Source organism: Barbus barbus (assembly GCF_936440315.1).
Source record: "Barbus barbus genome assembly, chromosome: 47".
Taxonomy (NCBI): Eukaryota; Metazoa; Chordata; class Actinopteri; order Cypriniformes; family Cyprinidae; genus Barbus; species Barbus barbus.
The window spans coordinates 16,694,701-16,701,174 of NC_136725.1; positions in this window are offsets into that span (position 1 = coordinate 16,694,701).

Consider the following 6,474-nt stretch of genomic DNA (forward strand, 5'->3'; position numbering starts at 1 on the left):
ATATCCTATATACCTGCTAGGTAACCAGGAGGTACAAGCTGTCATGCAATAAAATATAAAAGGCAGAACATCAGTTATGCATCTTTTTAACTAAATGAAAGGGAACATCTCAGAATCTCTTGGATGCTATTTTAAATATTCATTGTTTAGAAATTCTAGCATTTCCATAGATTTAAGGTGGAAAACCAGAAGAATAAGACTAGAAAATGTTTAACATATTATTAATATTTATTCTTTATAATGACTGAAACGCTTTTTGAAACTATACTTCAATTTTCAGAGTTTTCATCACCTTGATGTTACAGACACTGTCTGCATCTTTCTGCCATCTTCCTTCACAGGAGCTGTTTTCTGTGTATATATGAGTACATCAAGGCTATGGTTGATTTTGACTTGTTACCTGTATCTAGTGTATTTTAATGTACAGTATTTGTGTCTGTTTGTTTAGCAGTGGACTGAAAATGGCAGTTGAAAATTATACTTTGAAAAATGTAGACGCTGTCCCTAAATGGCAGTAGACTGACTTATTGCAATAGAGTGGTGGTCTCTCTGCAAATTGTGATAATGTCGTTTGTTTTGATAAAGTTTTATCATGCTCTTGTATTGAAGGACCAGACTGGGTTGGAAACAAATCCAAGTCGGGGCAGGCAGAGAAACAAACACGGGTAATAACGCTCAGAAATGACAGCCAGAGCAAATCAAGACTTCACAGTGTGGTGTTGTGTGTGAATGGTTTATATGTGTGTGTGTTAATGAGGTGCAGGTGTGGAGTGCAATCAGTCCCAGGTATGAGGCATGATGGGAATTGGAGTTCATAAGATGGCTAATATTCGGTCGATGGCTCCCTCTGGTGGTGCGAGGGAGGCGGTACAGGAACCTCTTCCGTAACAGCTCTTGATCTTGTTAGAGACTGTTAATTTTGTTTTTTAAATTAAGAAAAAATAATGTTGTAAAATAATGTCAATATTGGAAGAAATTAATGTAACAATGTACAATCATATATGTACATAATATGTCCAAATGCTAAATAATTGATTTAGTTCTGTCAATATTTATTTTGTTTGGGCCTTTATTGATCTTTATATTTACTAGTGAAGGTTAAAGGTTACAGACAACCTGGTTTGACTGATTTTGATTGTCACTGTGGACATTAATGAATAATGACACTTATTTGCATCACTCATGTTTGATAATTCTCTCAGGGTTGGTTCCCATCTGTACAATCTTCAGGATCTGTCTTGTCTCCAGAGAGCAAATTAAGAGCATGTAGCAAATATGTTGACACTCTTCAGACAAACAAGAGTGACGGTGTTTATAGCCCTGTTACATGAAAACCCTTGACATCAGATCTCTAATATCTTCCTCAGTGAGAATCCCTTCTCACAAAAGACATAATAATCAAACTGTATTAAAAAGATAAGATTTATAAAGAAAAATTAGATATATAAATTATGTAAGAATATAAGATACTATTTCCAAAAATCTAAGCAGGCATTTACAAATGGACTCAAATACATCAGCTTTTGCTTATGGTTTAATGATTTGCCATGTTTTTGTGTATAACTGATCACCTATATGGGAAAATTATGTTAAAATAAATTAACTTGGTATATTATAAATTGCTGAATGTTAATTAATACTGAAACTAAATAAGTAGCTTCTGCTCATGTGATTGCTTCACTATCTTAATAAAATAGGCCATGATGCTTCCACCTCATTAATATACACAAGGGGCCCTCTTAATGATCCATTAATAGTAGAGCCAATAATATTCCCTTTAGTGTTTGAGATCCCATTACACAAATGTTTTAAGAGAATCAGTATCTAATGTCACTTTTGGGACTGAGGACCAGCAAATTTTGTTTTTGTGCTTAATAGCACTATTAATAATATTCATCCTTCAGATACAAAGGCAGAAATACACTATATATATATATATATATGTTTAACCTTCTGACACGTAATGTTTTTTTAACCATTCAGGATGTAGCGTTACATCCAAACCACAAACACATTCAACAATCTAAATTACAAATTACTATGTATACTGGTTTATGTAAACGTCTGTTAGTTAAGATGATACACAGACACTGATTCCATTCCCAAGAATAGCATATAAAAAAAAGTTGAGCCAACTTAAAATTTTAAGGCAACACGCTTCAGCAGTTCTCTCCACTTATTTTTGTTGGAGATTCTCAACTTTTTGTTGTATAAACTTAAAACAAGTTGAGAAAATTCAAAAATCTGCTGAAGCTGGTTGCCTTAAAATTTTAAGTTGGCTCAACTATTTTTTTATAAGGTGTATGTACAAGCCAGGGCGACTCTTTTTTTAGAATGACAAAAAGGTTTAAAAGTTAAATTTTTAGGCTGGTCTGCCTCAGCTGTCTAAAAGCGCTTGTCAATGTTAAAATGACTGAGAATTTATTGTTTACGCATATTTTTAAACATTGCGGTTAAAAATTAAGTGATTTTAAGCCACTGAAATGCAATCAGCAGTGGAAAAGAACTCATTTCGCTATAAGCACACACTGTCTGAGAGACTGTTTCTGAGCGCTGTCTGAGAGTTATTTTTGCAGCTTTATACACCTTGAGCAGTTAAATACAAACACTTGTATGTGTCAAAATGCCCATCTTTAGGAGTATCCTCGTAAACACAGTAGGTCTTAAGTGAAAGCAAACAGCTGGGAAAGAAAACGTGTATATTGGTTCCGAACAGCTCTTAAAGTAGCAGCAGTCTAATATTCATGCTATCTGCCATTCATGCTAATCAAACAACAAAAGAGAGAAATTATACTGTAATTCATACATACAGGTGCTGGTCATAAAATTAGAATATCATGAAAAAGTTTATTTATTTCAGTAATACCATTCAAAAAGTGAAACTTGTATATTAGATTCATTCATTACACACAGACTGATATATTTAAATTCATTCATTACACACAGACTGATATATTTCAATTCATTCATTACACACAGACTGATATATTTAAATTCATTCATTACACACAGACTGATATATTTCAAATGTTTATTTCCTTTAATTTTGATGATTATAACTAACAACAAATGAAAGTCCCAAATTCAGTATCTCAGAAAATTAGAATATCAATTAAGACCAACGCAAAAAAAAATATTTTTAGAAATGTTGGCCAACTGAAAAGTATGAACATGAAAAGTATGAGCATGTACAGCACTCAATATTTAGTTGGGGCTCCTTTGGCCTGGATTACTGCAGCAATGCAGCGTGGCATGGGTCGATCAGTCTGTGGCGCTGCTCAGGTGTTATGAGAGCCCATGTTGCTCTGATAGTGGCCTTCAGCTCTTCTGAATTGTTGGGTCTGGCGTCTTGCATCTTCCTCGTCACAATACCCCATAGGTTTTCTATGGGGTTAAGGTCAGGCGGGTTTGCTGGCCAATCAAGAACAGGGATAACATGGTCCTCAAACCAGGTACTGGTAGCTTTGGCAGTGTGTGCAGATGCCAAGTCCTGTTGGAAAATGAAATCTGCATCTCCATAAAGTTGGTCAGTAGCAGGAAGCATGAAGTGCTCTAAAACTTCCTGGTAGATGGCTGCGTTGACCTTGGACCTCAGAAAACACAATGGACCAACACCAGCAGATGACATGGCACCCCAAACCATCAATGACTGGAAACTTTACACTGGACCTCAAGCAACGTGGATTATGTGCCTCTCCTCTCTTCCTCCAGACTCTGGGACCTTGATTTCCAAAGGAAATGCAAAATTTACTTTCATCAGAGAACATAACTTTGGACCACTCAGCAGCAGTCCAGTCAAGACGCTTCTGACGCTGTCTCTTGTTCAAGAGTGGCTTGACACAAGGAATGCGACAGCTGAAACCCATGTCTTGCATACGTCTGTGCGTGGTGGTTCTTGAAGCACTGACTCCAGCTGCAGTCCACTCTTTGTGAATCTCCCGCACATTTTTGAATGGGTTATGCTTCACAATCGTCTCCAGGGTGCGGTTATCCTTATTGCTTGTACACTTTTTTCTACCACATCTAGTCCTTCCCTTTGGCCCTCTATTAATGTGCTTGGACACAGAGCTCTGTGAACAGCCAGCCTCTTTAGCAATGACCTTTTGTGTCTTGCCCTCCTTGTGCAAGGTGTCAATGGTCGTCTGTTGGACAATTGTCAAGTCAGCAGTCTTCCCCATGATTGTGTAGCCTACAGAACTAGTCTGGGAGACCATTTAAAGGCTTTTGCAGGTGTTTTGAGTTAATTAGCTGATTAGAGTGTGGCACCAGGTGTCTTCAATATTGAACATTTTCACAATATTCTAATTTTCTTAGATACTGAATTTGGGACTTTCATTAGTTGTCAGTTATAATCATCAAAATTAAAGGAAATAAACATTTGAAATATATCAGTCTGTGTGTAATGAATGAATCTAATATACAAGTTTCACTTTTTGAATGGTATTACTGAAATAAATCAACTTTTTCATGAGATTCTAATTTTATGACCAGCACCTGTAATACTGTATTTCAACTTTAATCTCGTAATCTTATTTTTTTTTTTTTTTTTTACGTGTCACTAAAACATAAAACCCTGTTGTACAATATTAACCAAAGCATGTTTGAAATCTCTGACGCAAACCCTCTAGCACCACCAATAGTTCAAAGTTGCTACTTTTTTACAAACTTTTACAAATTTACACAAAGTTATTACTTTAATTTAGTTTTATTAGTCAAATGGACACCAAATTTTACATTTCTATGGGTCAAGATCTTTTCATTAGTTCGGAAAAACTACCGAGTCGAACCATACCCAAATTTATCCATTTTAGACGTTAGCCATTTTGTTGTTTGCCATAAAATGCTATATATTACAAACACAATGGCATATCATTACAAAACTCAGTATGTCTACAGCACCATGCCCTTATGGTACTCAAAAAGGTTTGGGACAGCACCACGTTGTGACATAACATTTCCAAAAATGCTAATAACTTTTGAATAATTTCGCCTATTGTAATAAAACTGGTCTCAGCATATTCCTTGGACCATGCCAAGACCATAGATACCAATTTTGCCATAGTCACCCGAACTTCCTGTCTGCCATTATTATTTTCTTTAAAAACCTACTTTTTCAAACTCCTCCTAGACTGTTTGTATGATGTTCACCAAATTCAATTTACCAAATTTCACCAAATTCGACTGAGATCATCTTCACATCATGCTGGCAAAACATTATGGCTTTCGTGTTGATAGACGAAACTCTATCTATTGGTTGCGAAACAACTTGCTTATTCACCATGATACAATGAACAATTCGAATGAATATAATGTATGACTATATATACACACACCAAAACAAATAACTTCCAATACATCTAAAACAAAAACAAAGTAGGTTTTCCAGGACTAATCAATGTAAATCAATAATGTTTTAATAATTTTAAAATAAATATTTCTGCCATAATTATTCATAGCAAGCATTTTACATATATCGTTTTTACAGAATAACATTATAGTGGAAAAATACTGGTAATTTATTAAAATACATCCCATCCAGTCAGACGGTCACATACGGTGTAGCCACAGAAGTCATTTACTGTAAACACATCCGAAACTCAAATCAGACCCGAAATTTCTACATACGCATATTGTCGAAACTCCACAAAGCTCCCATACTACACTTCAATTAAATTAACAACTTCAGGTCTGTCTCTTGTCATTTGTCAAAGATAGTGGAACAGCAGCTATAGATATAATTAGAAGGTGGCTATTACTAAGTAATGTAGACCTAAAAGGATTTGTATGTCTGTAAAGTAAATGCATAAATGCTTCTGTTTTTAGATGCTGAGTGCTTCAGTGTCTACGCAAACATACAGAAATATCCTATATGTGCTAGAACAATATTTTACGAACAGGCTACTGATGATTAATAATGACATCAAGTTGTAATTGTTGTAAATCTCAAACTGGTTATATTTGCTAAATAAATAATATTTTTTATAGACATTCTATGGCATTCTGAACCAACTCTCTATAGTTTCACGCTGCTAGGTAACCAGGAGGTACAAGCGGTCATGCAATAAAATATAAAAGGCAGAACATCAGTTATGCATCTTTTTAACTAAATGAAAGGGAACATCTCAGAATCTCTTGTATGCTATTTTAAATATTCATTGTTTAGAAATTCTAGCATTTCCATAGGTTTAAAGTGGAAAACCAGAAGAATAAGTTTAGAAAATGTTTTACGTATTATTTATATTTATTCTTTATAATGACTGAAACGCTTTTTGTATTCCTTTTGAAACTATACTTCAATTTTCAGAGTTTTCATCACCTTGCCGTTACAGACACTGTCTGCATCTTTCTGCCATCTTCCTTCACAGGAGCTTTTTTACTGTGTATATATGAGTACATCAAGGCTATGATGGATTTTTGACTTGTTACCTGTATATAGTGTATTTTAATGTACTTGTGTTTAGCAGTGGACTGAAA